The sequence below is a fragment of the Nomascus leucogenys genome, chromosome 22a, assembly GCF_006542625.1.
Source record: "Nomascus leucogenys isolate Asia chromosome 22a, Asia_NLE_v1, whole genome shotgun sequence".
Taxonomy (NCBI): domain Eukaryota; kingdom Metazoa; phylum Chordata; class Mammalia; order Primates; family Hylobatidae; genus Nomascus; species Nomascus leucogenys.
In genome coordinates, this window is record NC_044402.1 from 62,607,415 (window position 1) to 62,627,092 (window position 19,678).

General features: G+C 42.8%; 1 pseudogene; it reads right to left on the bottom strand.

Annotated features, from left to right (window-relative positions):
• Positions 1–12,690: 12,690 nt before the first annotated feature.
• On the bottom strand, positions 12,691–12,972 carry LOC100585651 (annotated as a pseudogene).
• Between the last annotated feature and the right edge of the window lie 6,706 nt (positions 12,973–19,678).

Below are 19,678 nucleotides of genomic sequence, written 5' to 3' on the forward strand. Positions count from 1 at the left end.
CGATTCTCCAGCCTCAACCTCCCAAGTAGCTGGGATTACAGGTGTGTGCCACCTCACCCGACTAATTCTTAATTTTTTTTTGTAGAGACGGGGTTTCACTATGTTGCCCAGGATGGTCTCGAACTCCTGAGCTCAAAGCAGTCCTCCTGCCTCTGCCTCCCAAAGTGCTGGGATTACAGTTTAAATTGACTTTAAATTATGCCTCCCTGTAGCAACTTATCATCTCATTCTTCTGCCTTCTTGACTGTATACAGAACTCCAACCCTCTTCCTTATGTAACAGCCCTTCGGAGATTTGAAGAAGGCTGTCATTGTGAAGTAGCTCTAGAGGTTCTGTGCCACTGAGAATTACAGCGGAATTCCTCAGAATAAAAAAGGAACCTCAAAAATTAAATCTTGTGAAGTTTGTTTGCTACATCTATTCTTTGTGCATAAAAGTGCTTCAGGGAAGTAATATAACTACATCTAACTTATGAAAGTCTGTTGGTCCTGGGGAATTAATACAATTCCTGAAGATTCACAGAAGAGTTGATGGCAAGGCATTGGAATGTGGCATGGAGAAAGTGATAGCCTGAAATTTGGTTCTGAGTTCTCTCAGCACTCCTTTCCATCCCCTTCTATGCCCATCCTTACCCTAGCCTCCTCCCCTCTCTCCTCACACTCTCAGAACACTTATCCTATTTGCAATAAAACTAAAATCCTCTTGGAATACTTCAGTATCTTCATCTGATGGGACCTGGGTAAATAACTCCCCTCTGGACCTCAGTGCCTGGATTTAAGATATGGCCAAGACTAGATGCTCTGAGATCCCTTACACCCTGTTACTAACATACTCGAAGCTGGAAACAGCCTCATGATATTCCTACTCAAGGCGTATCACCTAAAACTAAAGAAAAACTCTTTGAATATTATGGGAATTCCATACCCTTGAATATGTGGGAACAGCATGGTTCTTAGGCAAAGGGACCACTGCCCTCTCAACTCATAGGCACTGGCTGCTGCCTTCTCCAGCTAATGGAAAGGCTGCAGCCCAAGGTAAGGATGCAGGAAAGCCTATTCCCCTCAACCATTTTGTAAAGCTTTCTATGTATGATCCACAGCAGAGACTCTTAACTTTCAATGTGTCACCAACCCCTTTGGCAGTCTGGAGAAATGCACCAAATAAAATACACAGGATTGCAAAGGAAGCCAATTTTATTGAAATGCAATTTTATTGAAATCAAATTCTTAAACATTTAAATCTGTCACATAATAGATGTGCTTCTTTATTAACATATAAAGATTACAAGACCTAGGGGGGTGGATCTAATTATTACCATAATTTCAGAGTGGTGCTGTACATAAATATTTTAAGATATCTGTAACATGGATATCTGTGATTCCTGGTTATGACAGAGACACAGGTACTAATACTGCTGTGGTTTGTTGCCTATTTTCCTGATGGAAATAAATAAAAACTTCTTTTTTCCATCGAAGTTTTCAGATTTCCTGATTTCTATCCTCTGGCCCCTTTAGATTCACATATTCCAATTTAAGAACTCCCAGCCTATAGTAATGCAAGTTTTCATAAGTTGTACATAGGTGGAATCAGAGAAACGGAAGCAAGGTGAAGAGCCTCACTGACTGGCTGGCTGCTCAAGCAGGGCCTCACGGGATGGTTACACCCTGTGGATCCTGAGCCTGCTCCTAATTTTCAAATGTTCAGAAACTCTGTTCGTCTCAGTTCTTCTGGGGGCACCCTGGCTTTTGAGAGACAGATTCATAAAAATCAAAGTCACAAGGGACTTACTGATTTTTTTAAGGCCCACTTCAGATTCTTGATTTTTTTCTCCTTTCAGATCTCAAACAATGTCAAAGGACATTATTCTTGTCCTTTGAAAATATGATCTTATGGCAGGCCAACATTTTAGCGTGTTTTCTATGGCTCGCTGCAATGACAGCCATCTTGCAGGTACACGTCTAAGGAGGTTACCTTCCATTTCTGTGAAGTCAAAAATCTCCTTAAGTGCTTTTGCACTTTTTGAGGAAATTGAAAAGTAACCAAAAGCTTTCATTATGAAAGTCTCATGTCACATTTAAGCAACTCACATCCCTTTTTAGCAGTGTTGTATATAAGATGTACAAGGCATTGAATGGATAAGACCTTTTCATTTTCTTTGGTAAGAAGTTTGTAGACTGAATAGAATTTGCCAAAATTTTACATCTGTACTGTCTGACGAATACGCAGATAGATGAGCTAAGTCTAGTTTGTATTTAGACAAAATATCAACAATATTTTATGATTTCAGCAGTTTCATTAAAATCCTCACAGAAATGAAGAAGATGATTTGAAACTCCTGTTTTCAAGTCAAAGTACCTAACAGCTAGAGGGAACATATTTTTGCTGCCATGATTTGGCATATTACTTAAAACTGATGTACTATAGAAACCAGGATTGTTGGTGAGATATGACAGAAATCGGCTTTATACTGTAAGGGGCCAACACATCTGTTATCAAAAAATTTCCCTTCTTATTTGTCCAGAGGATATTTTAGCTGCAATTCTTGAATCAGGAAATGAAACTTTACTCAGTTTCATAGAGCAATCAAGGGAATGCTATGACAATGCATGCTTGTTTGCCTGGTATGCCCATGCTAATTCAGCAGCTGCTGTTTTTGACTGAACATTGGTGTCTTTTGGGGAAACAAAAGTATTTTTGATTGGTTTAGAAGCATTCACCTGTCCCATCTTACTTGTGAGATTTGCCCTCCATATGTGCTTGCACATCCCCTTCTCCACCATGTCCAATCTCAAATTTTTTTCTGTATATTATGTAGTATGCTCTGTTTTGGCTATTTACCTGCCTAGTTCAGTAGTATGTGTCCTTCCATCCATCATTAAAATTACATAGTTGTTTAGCCTTCTTCTTCAGTGATGGGGTTATGGTTGCATTAGTATTACAGCATTCTCATTATCTGACCTCTTAGAAAACATGGTCACAATATTCACAATGTTAAAAAATTAAACTAGCACTATCTTGTTACAAAGCACACCAATTAATCCACAGGCAAAGTCGAAGATGAACTGTTAATATTCATTATATCCATTTAAGCCACATCACTTTGAATGATGCAACGATGGATGGATGACCATTCTGAACTACAAATTATGGTTGCCAATATCGATGGTCAAATACGTGACAACAACTAAAGATGATGAATAATCTGTGCCACATCCATTTGATACTAAAGACAATGTTGCTTTAAGACCCTCCAAAACTAACGGGTTTTGTGCGTTTCCTCCAACCTTCCACACTTGTTGCTAAAACCAGGATTATTTACATTCCAGGGAAGGGTCTCCCAGGACACAACGCTCTCAATGCTAAAATGGGATTGTTGGTTACCCTATGGGGTTGCCATTAACCAAAGGGCTACCTCTCCAGAAGTAGGAAGGGAGGCACATGGAGGAAGAGACTCCTCACCTTGCTTCCACTGATGGTGTTACATTTCTCCAGAATATTTCTCACAGGTTCCTCTTCTTTGGGGGGTGATGAAAACAAGACATTGTCTTTTATTAGACTTTGGATCCACTGAAAGTTCAATGGCCTCCATCTGGAAACACAGGCAAAGCTCAGGGCCAATGCCTTCCCCTGGCTCAGGCCCTACAGGGAACTCAGAAAAGGCGGCCCTCCAAAGGCAAGAAAGGAGGTGACAGCAGCTCCACCGGCAACTCCACCAGCCAAGGAAGAAAGAAAAAAGCATCCACTGGTGGCTGGTGGGGAGCATAAACCATATCCTGGGGAGAAACTCACCTCCCCAAACTCACCAAAGTACTCCCTTACCTTCTCCTCAGTGGCTTTGGGAGTTCAGGTGCCCTGCAAAGATTTTCTTCACAGGATATTTCTTCATGACAGTGGCTTTTTGGGGGTCCATGCTATGGCCACCCAGCCTGTGCTCCTTCTGCTCTAGGATCCGTTCCAACAGAAGGGTAAGTGGATCAATCATCCAGATTTGCCAAGGACTAAGGGGTTTGGGGACTTTCAGGGCTAAAACCAGAAGTAAGCAGTTTCCTAGGAAGCAGGACTGTCAGTGCTAAAACCACAGTTAAAGGATTTCCCAGGATGAGGGACTTTTAGCATTAAAACTGGGACGGTGCAGTTTCCCAAGATGTAAGACTTTCAGTGCTAAAACCTGGACAATTTCTTCTGAGAAGGGGGTTAAGTAGACTCTGGTTCTAATTCTCTTTGGCATCTTAGTAGCATTACCCGAGGCAGGTTCTTTCTTTCTGAGCCACAAGATTCTACCACAGGTGGAATACACAAAATACAGGTGCACAAAATATTTTACCCCCTCCGAACACACCACCCTCTACCTAAGCCTGACTTCCCAATTTTCTCCAAAACAGAAATCCACTTGGTTTACCTCAACACATATAAATCGGTCCTCACTCGCTCCAAGCCTTTTGTCCATGCTCTGAGTTTTCTTCCTGGCCTGACAGTCCCAGTCTAAGACTTGCTTCCTCCAGACATAAAGCTGGGCTACTGGGGTTGGAATCCTTGCTGTCCGACGCTTTACTCACTATGTGGTCTCTTCTAGTTGCTTAATCCTCTCTGCATCTTAGTTTTTCCTTCTGTAAAATGGCACTGAAATGCCTATCTCAGGCATCTTTGGGGGTTTTTCTAATCCTCATATGTGAAGCATTTAGTGCAGGGGCCCAAACAGGTACTAAATGTCCACTCTCCTCTTCCCGGACCACTCCAGCCCATATATTTAATACTTTTCACTTTCCACTTAATCCGTACAGGAACAAGTTCCTAAACTCTGCTTCCCCCAGTGCACTTGGCCACATGCAGCTCAGACAAAATGATCATGATCCAGGAATGCCTTCTCTTAGAAATGCAATCCCGCACACACAGACCTTTGATGGAATATACAGCGTACCTTCTCTACACGGGCTGCATCTTTCAAGATAACAAACGTCAACCCTCTTGGTCTTCCAGTTTTGGGATTCATTTTGGGGGGATGGTCCACGACCTCTTCAATTGCGGTAAAATAGTCTTTGGGGTCCTTTTTGCTGGTATCCCAGCTCTGGTTCATTGGTGAGACGAACGGTAGGGTGAGACACATGGCCACGAGAAGTCTTACGACGAAGCCATGCGCTTAGAAAGTCTTACAAGAAAGCCAAGAGTTTGGGAGGGCTGGATTTCCCAAAGCTTTCACTGGGAGGATTACAAATAAAGCCACCACCCATGGCAAAGTGTCTACACCCACCCACTCTGGGTCTGCAAAGATTCTACCTCCGACAGCTGTTCACAAATCTACTCTACCTCCTTACTGAGATCCACCTTGGTCCTACCAGAACTTAACATCACCACAAACCCCCAGGCTGGGAGAGGAAAAGGAAAGGCAACCACTCAGGGCGCAGGCCCCATGCACTCGTCACAGCTGGAAGTTAGTCTAAAAACTCTCTTATCAAAGGGCTTCTATCCCTGTCTTCCCCGGCGCCCAGCTGTCACTATCAAGGAACTCGGTCTTCCTGGGCAGAGCCCGCGGTCAGATCCTGACTCCGAGCCCAGGTGGAGGGAAGGAGAGAAGAGGAAGGGAGGGATGGGAAGCCTTGCCCGGGTCGGAACGCACATCCCCCTCCCGAGTCTCCGCTCTCTCCCCTGGGCGGCTCCTGGACGGCGCAGACGTGGATCCCACAGGTCCAGCCAACTCCACAGCACCTGCCCCGCGTCCCCCTCGTTCTTGCCGCCGTTCTTCTGGTCGGCCTCGGCGCCGTTCTGGTCCCCCCTGGCGACCCGCCATCGGGGGCGGCCTCGTATGCGTTCTCGGTGGCGCCCGTCGTCCCCAAGACCTTCTTCCTCTAACCTGCTTCTAACACACCCAGCATGGGTGCAACCGCCTCCGCCTGGGCCAGCCCGGCTCTGTGGGAACAGCGGGCACACTTTATAAGGTCCGAGTTAGGGGACGGACCCACCTTGCCCAAACTACATGCTTATTGGCTAATTTTGCCTGACACTCAGCCATGCACCGCTGTCCCATTGGCTGCGCTCTAAATCCCTGCGGATTTGTCCTCTAGCAATGTCTCAGAGCCAGGACCCTCCAGAGGGTCCAAGAGATCCCGCGGGAGGACTGCAGGGGCAGGCCCAGGGCCAAGAGGCTCGCATGCGCCCTCCGCCCGCCGAGCCCGCAGCCTCTCGCTCCCGCGCGTCCGTGTCAAGGCATGGCCAAAGTGAGAAAGAGCCAAGACAAAACAAGTTCAAATCGCAAAAGCACAACAACCAAAAGGAAATTCAAGGAAAGCAAATATAAATGAGAAAAATATAATTAAGCAAAAATGAATGTTCGCAAAGGCAAGACAAAAAACTAAGTCAAGGAGTAGGTTCAAAGAAAAGATGAAACGTGAATATAATTTATGATATTTATACTGATTCCTATTGAAATCTCGACAAGTAGAAATTTTACTGTCAATGAATCAAACTTTCATCCTTCTTGCCTTTCCTATGAAAGGGCAGCAGGGGGCACTAGATGCTAGGGTTTCATTCGGCTAGGAAAGACGTTTTAGCAAGTTATTTGCAAACACAAAATAGTGTTGTCTTAAAGTTCAGAGATAGTTATAAAAGTTAACAGGAAGTGGGGAAAATAGAGTGATGGTCTACAATCAGGGATGTTAAAGAGACTGAATACAGTCACAGATTCTTAGTTTCTGTTTCTGGCTGGGCCAGTAAAACCCCTTCCTCAACCCTCTTTTCAGCTTCATTAGAGACAGAAACTAAAAACCACGGCTTCAGGCTGCTAAAAGCCTAAAACAAAACAAAACAAAACAAAACAGAACAACAACAACAACAACAGAATAAGGCGGGTTGGACAAGCTTAGTACATAGAAGAATGTGTGAAAAAGGTATATGATTTCTGTACACCCTGTTGGCTAAGTAGTACAGTGTCCTGAAATACTGAGAGGGTGGCAATTACAAAGCGTTAAGGGGCAGTTTTTCAGAGGTGAGCTCTGAAAAAGATGCAGGACAGTAGAGAGTGACCACCAGAGCACCAGGCTGACTCTCTGTCCTCCGCCTGCCATATGGACCCGTTTTGAACTTTTATCAAGGCCATGGGACTTTCCATGCTAAAACCAGGACTGAGGGTTTCCCAGACAAGGGACTTTCCTATAAGCAATAATGGTTACAATAACAACAACAACAACAAACAACAAACATTTAATGAGTACCTATTGTGTGCCAGGAACTATTCTAAGCATTTTACAAGTATCAACTCTCTTAATCTTCACAACAATCTTTGAGTTAGATACTCTATCCTCCCTACCTTACAGAGGAGGAAACTGAGGCAACTCACCAAAGGTCATGCAAACAGCTAAGAAGTGTCAGATCCAGGCTTTTTGTTTGTTTGTTTGTTTTTTGTTTTTGTTTTGAGAACGGAGTCTCAGTCACCCAGGTTGAAGTGCAGTGGTGCGATCTCAGCTCACTGCAACCTCCGTCTCCCAGGTTCAAGCGATTCTCATGCCTCGGCCTCGCGAGTAGCTGGGATTACAGGCACTCGCCACTATGCCCGGCTGATTTTTGTATTTTTAGTAGAGATGGGGTTTCACCAGGCTGGTCTCAAACTCCTGACCTCAAGTGATCTGCCCACCTCGGCCTCCCAAAGAGCTGGGATTATAGGCGTGAGCCACCATGCCCAGCCCAGATCCAGGTTTAAGAAAAGTGTAGGTTTGCGGGCTCTGCTGTCATTCTGTCCGGGTTTAAGTCAAAGCTCCATCACATACATTATTAATACAGGAAAACACATAACATTATGACTGGCACGTAGGAGATACTCAATAGTATTTGACATTATTATTAAAAAGAGTTGTCCCTGGGCTCCAGAAGCTTAAACTTTAGTGGAGGAGGTTCATAAGAGTCTTAAAGCAGTAGTAGTGCTTATTGGATGGGTGAATGGAATAGATAATAAATGCATATAAGCATCCAGAGGAGGAACCGTTGTGAAATAGAGTGGTCAGGTATTCAATGTGGCACCCATTTAAAATTCTGCCTGAGCATCCTGCATGTCACCATTAGGAGGCAGCTTCTGTTTCTCAACGGCTTGAGCTAATCATTACAGTCTTGATATTTGATGATCACAGGCATATGTATGTTTAACTAAAATATACTCTTTTTGTTTTTTTTTTTTAAGAGACAGGGTCTCGCTCTGTTGCCCAGGCTGGAATGCAGTGGCAAGATTATAACTCACTGTGGCCTCAAATTCCTGGGCTCAAGTGATTCTCTCACCTTAGCCTCCCAAGTGGCTGATACTTGCCACACCCAGCTAAGATGATCAATTGTTATTTGTCACTACTGTTCTGTTAAAAAATGGTGTAATATCTACTTTTTTAACGGGAGAAAGCATTTATTATTAGTTTTTGGAGTTAACATTTATTAATTCAACAAGTAACTATGAGATGTCAAGCCCTGGAATAGGACTCAGAAATCAACAGAGTGCCAAGTCAGAGACTAACTCTGAAGTAAGGGGAGTGGGAAGGCCTGTTATTTTAATTGAAACCTGAAGTCTGAGAGGGAGCCAGCAGGCCAAGAGCCAGGGGAGCCACAATGCGGGCAGCAAGAATGGACCGAGCAAAGGCCGTAGGTGGGGAAAGGGCTCTGTGCCTCATAAGGACCAAATGAGGCTACTTAGGGCTGAAGATTTGTGAATTAGAAGCAGAGTGAATTGGTTCAGCAACAAGCTATGTTCACCAAGAATCTGGGCTGAATATGGTTTCTGCCTCTGAGTCTTCTATTTAAATCAAATGGGCTGTGCAGTCTCCAGATGTTGCTGAATGGAAACTTTGCATGATGGGGTGAGAGGTAATCTTTGCGTGTAGCTTGTTTTTCATTGGTTGCCCTTAACTGAATTTAATGCTACATGTCTCTGTACATTGAAGGCCAGAAGAGCCTCTGTCTTGGATGACATGACTACTGACTCTTCTATTTGGCTTTAACAGTAAAAGAATTGTGTTCTTCTCTATGGTAAATGGATTTACATGCATTCACTGGCATATATGGACAAGACAACTTCATCTTTTCTAAAAGAGATTTTCTTGGAAATAAAAAACAAAAACAAATATTAAAGATAACTCAATCTTTCCTATTCTGTTTGTCCCCATGGAGCTGCTACTGTACTTGTGATTCTTGGAGGGTGAAAATGAAACAGAAAATTGGCTTGGTGAGAAAGAAGACGATGTGAGGGTTAATCTATGTGTCTACAGGTCTCTGTGAGCAAACAACCTAATGCAATGATAATGGCATCCTTCAGGAAAAACAGATTATCTTATCTGATAAGGTTGCCTCTTCTCATTACATTAATGTTACTCTGATAACACATTTTAAACAATGTTTTTAATTTAAAAGAAAAAATCCCAAGAGAAGGCTTACACTGAAAAATAGAGCATGATCATACTTGAAAATATGCAACTCAGGAACCTTCTGAAATCTTCTCAACAATGCAATGGGACACGCTCACTGTTAAGGTCAAATTGGGTACAAGTTTAATGAGAGAAACGATTCAGTCCCTCTCTCTCTCCTTTCTTTTTATAGTTTGTTCTAAGAGGGCTGCTCGTTATAACAAGTTTAAGCAGGATCTCTAAGAAATTTCTTAGAAAGGGCTGGGCGCAATGGTTCACGCCTGTAATCCCAGAGTTTTGGGAGGCTGAGCCCCCAAAGGGCATATGGCTTGAGCCCAGGAGTTTGAGACTAGCCTGGGCAGCACGGTGAAACCCTGTCTCTACAAAAAAATACCAAAAACTTGCTGGGTGTGGTGGCATGCGCCTGTAGTCCCAGGTACTTAGGAGGCTGAGGTGGGAGGATCACCTGAGCCCTGGAGGATGAGGCTGCAGTGAGCCAGGATTGTGCCATTGCACTCCAGCCTGGGTGACAGAGTGAGAGACCCTGTGTTAAAAAAAAAAAAGAAAAAAAAATTCTTGGAAATAAGGGAGTGAATATTAAAGGGATCTGAAATGCCAGCCAGGTGTAGATGAAGTGTTACTTTTAAAACAGAACAACACACCTGTAACACCTTACGCAGGCTGTGGAACACCTAGGAGCATTTTTATAGCTTGCCTCTCAGGCCACATTTCATAAAGATTACAGTAGCCCTCTTATCTATGGAGAGTACATTCCAGGACCCCTGGTGGATGCCTGAAACTGAATAGTACTGAACTGTATGTTTTATTGATCTGATAACCAAGAGGGCTACTAAGTGACTAAACAAAAGGTAGCATATACAACACGGATATGCTGGACAAAGGGATGATTTTCATCTCAAGTGGGCTGGAGCAGATGGTGTGAGATTTTATCATGCTACTCAGAATCGTGCACAATTTAAAACTTATTAATTATTTCTGGAATTTTTCCATTTAATATTTTTGGACAACCATTGGCTGAAACCCCAGAAAGTGAAACTGTAAATCTACCGTATTATGATGAAGATGAAGGGGAAGAAATTGCATTATTCATGAAATGGCTTTTTTAAGACATTTTTGGGGCCAGGCGTGGTGGCTCACGCCTGTAATCCCAGCACTTTGGGATGCCAAGGCAGGCGGATCATTTGAGGTCAGGAGATTGAGACCAGCATTGAGGTCAACATAGTGAAACCCCATCTCTACTAAAAATTTAAAAAAGAAAAAATTAGCTGGGTGTGGTGGCATGCACCTGTAATCCCAGGTACTGGGGAAGCTGAGGCAGGAGAATTGCTTGAACCTGGGAGGCAGAGGTTGCAGTGAGCAGAGATTGCACCACTGCACTCCAGCCTGAGCAATAGAGTGAGACTCCATCTCAAAAAAAAAATAAATAAATAAATAAGTAAAACATTTTTGGTAAATTATTCCAGTAGCAAAGTAGTTAGTAATGTTGGCTTTTAGGCTTAAGTTTTCCATTAGTGAAGTCAGATGAATAAGAAATGTCCAAGGCCTCTCCCTCATACTGACTGACGCTGTGGCCAAAATGTAATAAGATGCATCTATGTTGTTCCTTTTTACAAAGATATCTCTATAAAGAGAACTTTAGGACTTTTGTTTCTTTCTCTTCTTAAACATCTCAGAGGCTTCTGAGATGCCTAATTCAGTGGTTCCCAAATTTGCTGCCTGTTGGATCACCTGGACATCTTTTAAAAATACTGATGTCTGGCTCCTTCTCCCGACATTGTAATTTAATTGCTACGGGCTGCAACCTAGGTATGAAAAGTGTTTTGTTGTTGTTTTGAGACAATTTTGCTCTTGTTGCCTAGGCTGGAATGCAATGGCGTAATCTCGGCTCACTGCAACCTCCTTCTCCTGGGTGCAAGTGGTTCTCCTGCCTCAGCCTCCCGAGTAGCTGGGATTACAGGCGCCCGCCACGCATCCGGCTAATTTTTGTATTTTTAGTAGAGACAGGGTTTCACTATGTTGGCCAGGCTGGTCTCAAACTGCTGACGTCAGGTGATCACCCCCCCACCGCCTCCACCTCCCAAAGTGCTGGGATTACAGGCATGAGCCACCGTGCCCGGCAGGGGAGTGTTTTTAAAATTAATTTTTGTATATTGAGATAGTTGCAGAACTACATGCAGTTGTAAGAAATAACACAAAGAGTTTCCCTCAGTGGTGTTTCCCCCAGTGTTAATATCTTCCAAAATTCTAATACAATTTCACAAACAGGACATTGACTTTGATACCGTCAAGATACAGAACATTTTCATCACCACAAGATCCTTTCCTCCTGTGGGTCTTTTATAACCACACCCATTTCCCCACCCACTGCAACGTTCTCTTTATCCTCTGGTAAGCTCTCATCTGTTCTCCATTTCTATAATTTTGTCATTTCAAGAATGTTATATAAATATAATCATACCATGAGCAACCTTTAGGGATTAGCTTTGTTCACTCAGCATAATTTTCTGGAGACTCATCCAGGTCGTTGCACCTATCAATAGTTCATTCCTTTTTATTGCTAAGCAGTATTCCATGGTATGGATATGCCACAGTTTGTTTAACCATCTGAATTGTTTCCAGGTTTGGGCTATTAAGAATAAACCTGCTATAAACATTTGTATACAGATCGCTTCTGTGAAGATACATTTTTATTTCCCTGAGATAAATGTCTCTGAGTGGAATTATATAACGAGTACATGCTTAGTTTTTTAAGACCCTGCCACACTGTTTTCCAGAGTAAGCTGTACCATTTTATATCCCTACTAGCAATGAATGAGTGATCCAGTTTCTCCACATTCTTGCCAGCATTTGGTGGTGTCACTACTTTATACTTTAGCCCTTCTGCTAGGTGTGTAGTGATATTGCATCATGGTTTTCTCTTTTGTTGTGTGTGTGTGTGTGTGTGTGTGTGTGTGTTTTCCAATGGAACAGGACATTTAATTGTCCTTAGGGTCCTCCTGGGAGAAGGATTGTGGGGCTTTTGGCAAAGCTCTGGCTGATGGAACCAACAGAGGTGCCAGCATTTGGGGCTGTCGCATAAGACAACTTCTGAGACTAGTAGGTAAGGAATGTTGCCTTTGAATAGAGAAGAGGAGACTACATTTAGAAAGGGGGAGGAGAAATGGTTTGTGTTGTGGAGAGGGACTCTAAGGTCAAGTTAGGAATGACAGGGAGTTGGTCACAAGGTCCTTCATAGCCAGGTGAGAGCTGTAAGTAGAGTGTGGTGATGGAATCCAGCAGGGGCACTGTGGGCCAGCTTGACTCAGGCCAGTTTCAGGAACTCCTACAGCATGTTTTGTTCCACAGCCTCCGTGAAGAGCTCAAAGTCCCCGCAGTAGTGGTCCCCATTGACAATCTGGGGTGGGGCAGCCTGGGGGTTGCCCACAAAGACTCGCGTCTCATCCCTCAGGGCGTTGTCCTGGGAGATGTCCACTAGCTGGTATTGGATGCGCTTCCTATCCAGGATTCAGGTCACCTCACTCTGCTGGGACTTGATTTTGTGGGAGCCAGTGACCGATGTGCTGTAGAGGTGCAGGCTGCTCATGCTGCAGGTAGACTGACAGGCCGGAGGGCAGAGGGCAGCGGTAATGGCAGCTGCACTATGAGGAGACTTCATCCTGGTTTTAATTTGCATTTCTCTAATGGCTAACGATGAGATTTTCATGGGCTTGTTTGCCACTATTCAGTGAAATGTCTCTTTATGTCTGCATTAGGCCGTTCTTTCATTGCTTTAAAGAAATGCCTGAGACTGGGTGATTTATGAAGAAAAGAGATTTAATTGGCTCACGGTTCTACAGGCTGTACAGGAAGCATAGCTCTGGCATCAGCTTCTAGCGAGGCCTCAGGAAGCTTACAGTCATGGTGGAAGGCAAAACAGGAGCAGCCGCTTCACATGGCAAAAGCAGGAGCAAGCTGGGGGAGGTGCCACACACCTTTTAAATGACCAGATCTTGTGGGAACTTACTGTCATGAAGACAGCACCAAGCCATGAGGGATGTGCCCCAATGATCCAAACACCTCCTACCAGACCCCACTTCCAGCATTGGGAATTACATTTCAACATGTGTGGAAGAAAATATCCAAACTATATTAATGTCTTTTGCTCATTTTCTAACTGGATTTTTTTCTCTTACTGTTTAGTTTTGGGAGTTCTTTATATATTCTAAACACTAGTCCTCTGTCATATGTGGTTTGCAAATGTTTTCTTCCAGTCTGTATTTTCATGCTCTCAGCAGTCTTTTTGCAAGGTAAAATTTGAAAGTTTGATGTGTCAAATTGGTCAATTTTTCCTTTTGTAGTTTTGTGTTTGATTATCCAGCGTTATGAACTGAATAGCCTCTATATCAGAAAGTCCCTCACTACAAAAAGCTTTCATGTTAAAACTTTCCAGCCAGGTAAGGATATTCATTTTTGTTTTCTTCTTTCATTATATTGACCTTTTAAAGACGTTTGTGGTTTTAGAGATTCCCTGTGGACATATAGAGACTTAAAGATTCCTAAGATTTGAACTGCAGGACAGCTATGACTTATTATCAGACTTTGTCCTTGACATTACAGACAAGATTTTCTCAAAGAAAGAGCTCTCCGCTAGTGGGCACATGGAGATGATGGACATAAGGATAATTTCTCAACTCACATACAGGCTACACAAATTCATCACAGAAACAGCCATTGTGTAAAGAAAAAAAAAAAAATGTCACCATAATGGGAAGAGGTCAGAAAAAGGCTCAGATATCTAAGTGCAATTACTACTCATTCGTTTAAATGGAGTCCCTACTTACTCATTTAAAAAATAAAATAGGGAGAACTTAGGCACAGTCCATTGGGGGTTAGTCATTATGGGCAGTGCAATGTGCTTTTTAGAATATAGAGAAAGAAGGAACTTTTGTGTGGTCGAAGCAATGAGTTTCCAGGTACTGGAGGTTTTCAATAACCAGACCCTGGACCACCACTTGGCAGGGATGTTGTAGAGGTGACTCAGGCACTAGAAAGTAAGGTAGCCTAGGTGAGCTTTGAGAACCTTTCCAATCCTGAGTGCCTCTGCTGTCATGATCCTTCTCCAAGGTAAGATACAGAACTATCCCGGAGAGGAAGAACATAGGCAGGACAGATCCCAAGAAGCCTGAGCAAGGCACCAGGAAGGAGCCAGCTGACTGGAGGAGGGCTTCCTTAGAATAAGTTGGATTTATGGAGCTGGAAAAGACTTTGGAGGAAGGGTATTCATGCTCTTGATAAAGAGATGGAGAAACTGTTAGTCAAATAAGCTGGGCTATAACGTATTAAAAAACAAAGTATGAAATCTCAGTGGATTAACAGGAGGATAGTTTATTGCACACTTGTGCAAACCGCTTCATAGGTGTTCCTGGTCAGTCAAGTGATGACTCAGTGATCCAGGTTCCTTCCATCTTGTCTCATGGCTCTTCAACACATGGCCTTTAAGGTCAATGAGAAAGGGAAACAGAGTTCTGGAAAGGCACCCTGGACACTTAACATCTAAACCCAGAGCATGGCATGCAGCACTTTCCCTCACACCCATAGGCAGGATTGATCACACAGCCAACCTCATTGCGAGGGAAGCTGCAAAACAGGGAAGACCAAACAGACGCTGGTACATACCAATAGTTTCTGCCACAAGAGATCAAGGCCCACAGGGGTGCCATGATTTTGCTGTGACCATCGTGTTAATGTTGACAAAACTAAGCATTTATTCCCAATAGGATTTCTAATAGGGTTAAATGGGGTATAAGATGGTATCTGAAGCCTTCCATGACCTGGTCCTGGGAAATCCACCATCTTTTCTGCCACTCTGCCTGTCAACTAATAATCCAATAAAATAGAACCGTTTATACTTCCCACCTCTACTTTTCTTGATATCTTTGCTCAGACTGCCCCTTATTTAGGTGTGAATACCTTCTTCCACTTTACCTAACTTCTTCTACTTGTTCTTTCAGAATCAACTAAAACATCTTTTCTTCTTGGAAACTAATCTCAATCTCCTGATCCCCACTCCCCAGACGGGGCTAGGTATCCCTCTGTGCTCCCGCATTATTATCCTATCCATGTTTCTGTTTTAAATCATCATAGGGTATTAAACATCATGTTGTTATTCATTTATGATTCTATCTCCCTAACTAGATTGTGTACTCCCTGCAAGGAAATGGCATCATTTTTTAAATTAACATACAGTAAAACTGACTTTTTTAGTGTACAGTTTGTGAATTTTAACACATGTAAATTGATATTTTCTTGGTTCTTTGTATGCTGAATAACTTTGGATCACATCCTGGACATTTTGAATATTACCTTGTGAGACTCTTGGTGTTATTTAAATCAGATGGAATGTTGACATTTTTGCTTTAGCCATCAGTCAAACCAGCTGATTTCAAGCTCCAAGTTCTGACCAACCTTCTGTGGGTTGCAGCTGCAATGTCAGTTCTGTCTGCAAAGGCTTTGCAGTGCAATGCAGATCCAGCTGATGTTTATGCCACCTAGTGGCCAGTCTGGCACGTGGGTAATGGTATCTCCCATTGTACAGTTCTCAAAGTCTAAAGATACGCTTTTTATGGTCAGATCTACACATGCACCATTTGGGAATAAGCCCGAGTTCGTTCGTTCATTTGTTCTTTCTTTCTTTCTTTTTCTTTCTTTCTTTCTTTCTTTCTTTCTTTCTTTCTTTCTTTCTTTCTTTCTTTCTTTCTTTCTTTCTTCTTTCTTTCCTTTCTTTCTTTCCTTCCTTTCTTTTCTTTCTTTCTTTCTTTCTTCTTTCTTTCTTTCTCTCTCTCTCTCTGTCTTTCTTTCTTTCTTTTTCCTTCTTTCTTTCTTTCTTGTCTTTTCTTTTTCTGAGATAGGGTCTTGCTGTCTCACCCAGGCTGGAGTGCAATGTCATGATCATAGCTCACTGCAACCGGGAACTCCTGAACTCAAGCAGTCCTCCCACCTCAGCCTCTCAAGTAGCTGGGACTACAGATGTACGCCACCATGCCCAGTTAATTTTAATAATTTTTGTAGGCACAGGGTCTCACTATGTTGTCTAGGCTCGTATCGAGCTCCTAGACTCAAGGGATCCTCCCTGCTCAGCCTCCTGAAGTGCTGAGATTACAGGTGTGAGCCACTGCACCCACCCTCAAGTTTTTAAAACAACTCGATGGGGTCACTTTCCCAGCTGTCTCCTCTCTGAGATCTCCCTGGTACATTCTGGTTCCCTAAAGCCTAAAAGTCCCATTTTGAGCCTAATCTGCTCTGCATTTCCCATAACTGGGCCCTTGTCTGGGGTTGTTGTGGTCACTCAACCAAAATGAAATGGGCCCCTCCCCAAAACAAAATTTAGTTTGGATATTGAGATCAATGATGCCACACATGCAACAAGAGGGGAAGAAGAGGCTTATCACTCACATGATGAAGCTTTCTGGGGAAAGCAGAGTCACCAAGTTGATCTGAAAATGGCTTGAGAGAGCCAACAAAGAGTACTGGCTTGTTTTTATGATGGCTAGCGGGCGAGGCTGGGGTGAGAGTTTCTGCATGTGGGCTGGAGCTTACATGGTTTGAACTTCCATCCAGTGCCAAGGGAGTATCTGAGCTCTTACATCAGCCTGCCCAGATGTGGGGCCAAAGGGGAAGGGGGAGTGGTGAGGTTTGAAAGCTGTCAGCAGTCAAACATCAAAAATAGAATCAGACTCTTTAATACAGGCGCCAAGTGGTGGGAGGATAGAGAAAAAAACAACAGGCATTTGCGCCACCCTTTGGGAACCACAGTTCTTCCAGTCAGAAAGGAAGTTCCTCTCCCTGAGTTTTAGGTGCCTATGGGCCATTACAGGCTGGGTGACATGAGAGATTAGAAAAAAGAAAAAGAAGGACAAAAGAAAATGGAAAATTTAGGAGACTCCTTTTGCACTCCTCATGTCAGGACTAAAAGGTTTTCCTGGAGCTCTCTCTCTGTTCTTGGCAATGCTCACGTCTAGGTTTTAGGCTGCCTTAAATCTAGGCCAGGGAGTACCAGAAGAAAAAAAAGTCATAAGCTCACCATCAGTTTAGTGGTACTTCAAATTATGGTCTTTTCCTCAATCTACCTGCTAATATTTACTTCTCATGGTACTTAAATATCTGCCTAATGTATCCAGGTTTTATAGCTGCATTTGGTGGGAGAGATATTATTTACTCTACCTTACATGAAACTGAATCCATCTTATTTAATTTTTTATGTCCTGTGCCCAGCACAGTGCCTGGTACATGGAAGGGACTTAATAGATGTTCTTTGAATGAACAAAGTGAATCCATGAATGAATGAGTGAATGAAGCAAAGTCTTATGACTTATTTACAGATAACACGGAACAACTCATGCCTCCAAGGAACGAATTTCTGATAATTATACTATGGTCAATTTTCCTCCATTCTCTTCCTGGAAGAGTGAGCAATATTATACAGAGAGGCTTTAGCCTAAGTGAATAAAAAACTATAACTTTTCTTATTGAATCTTTAAGTCAGAGAAGTCTTTCAAAATCCCAATGTTTTATGTCTCTAGAAAGCATTTGGATTGCACAGGTTTGAGTGAACTTTCTTAAACTCTGTTCCTCCCTTGTGTGTTGTAGAATTAAAATAAAATAAAATTGGCAAGGCGTTTTGACACCAGCACTTCCTTTAGTTGCACATGTTTACATTTACCACCAAAACAGGCTGAACTGCATGTTTAAAAAGGACACCGCAGAGCTCTGCTGTTCATTCATCCCCTGCTCAATGGTCTGCATATAAATCATCGAATCCATTTACAATCAGAGGGCTGGAAACCCCCAGCTACTTGAATAGCAAGCTCTTCTATTTCTGCCTCCTTAAAGCTAAGCTGCTCTGACCCCCAACTGCAACAGAACTTAGCTGATGAGTCCAAAACATGAAATCGACTCCAGCTCATCTTTTCCATTCTTGAATTTGGCTTTGACAAGAACCACAGAAGTCAATGGGACCTCTGTATGTGGACGAAATTCCCAGGAAAGTTAGGAAGGGACTGATGATTCATGATAAGAAACACCCCAAAGGGATTCTTCCCTCCCTCTTGATTTTGTATCAGTGTGTAGAATTTTGAAAACTGATGCTGATGAGGACAAAATTTCCATCATGAGCTAAACAAGATCCCTGACAGAGAGGAAACATGAGCTTCTGAGAGTCAGAATCCAGTTCTTTTTGCATAGAGGCCACCCCAATACAGAAGGGCACCTGGCCAAGTAGGGCATACACTCTCAAATGAGTCAGGATTTGACCCCCTTCTGAAGAACCTCTTTTCACCCTACCTGATTCCTAAGAACAAATCAGTTATCTACTCTGAGTCATCAAGTGCCTTTTTTTTTTTTTCTTCTGAGTCTGTATTTCTCTTCTCTCTTTTGGTTTTCCTTGGGTGCTTCGGCTTTTGGAATGGCTTATTCTGTTTTGATCTATCACAGGTATGCATTGCATTCATATCAGGAGTTCTCTCTTATGGCTGGTTTGGCACCCAATGGAGAAGTTAAAACCTTCCATAAGTCAAATCCAGTTCCAGGCAGCTCCAGGGAACCATTCCCGCACTTTCAATGCAGTGGTTTCTGTTTTATCTGAGCTTTGTATTATTTACTGCAATCTGGAACATATTTGGTTATATGAGAATTTTTATTGGCATGGAATTAGTCTGGTCACAAAATGCACCTCCTGTCACCACCAGTACAATCCCAAAAGCACAGTAACCTGCTGTGGTTCATCCTGCAGGTAGGCTGTTATTGAGTCTGCAGTAACTCCTTGAGAGGACTCCTATTAGGCTTTGGGCCTCTAAAGAGCTGGTCCCCTCTGGGACCTCCCTGCCTCTGCTTTCTTCCTGGTTCCTCACTGGAAATGTTTGTTCTTTCATTTATGTCTGGATTCAGCTAATGAGGAAGAAAATGAAACTATGGTTTTTTGTCTCTCTTTTTTTTTTCCTCCTTTTTTTCCTCCTTTTCTCTCAAATGCAGAGAAGGGGAGATTAGAATCATAAATGCCTCTTTACCACAAGCACTATGAGTCCCCCTGCACTGTGGAGGTCTCTCTACTTGTAAAAATTGCACAACTAAAACATGTTTGTTGTAGAAAAATTAGAAGATATCAATAAAAAGAAAAAATTAGAAGATATTGATCAAAAGAAAAAATCAATCTTCTCCAATAAAAATCAGGCTTCTTGGTCACTTCGCTCTTTTCAGTCTTTCTGAAACTCAGTTCTTGTTAATTTTCATCAAATGTTTTTCCCCTGTGTCCTGGC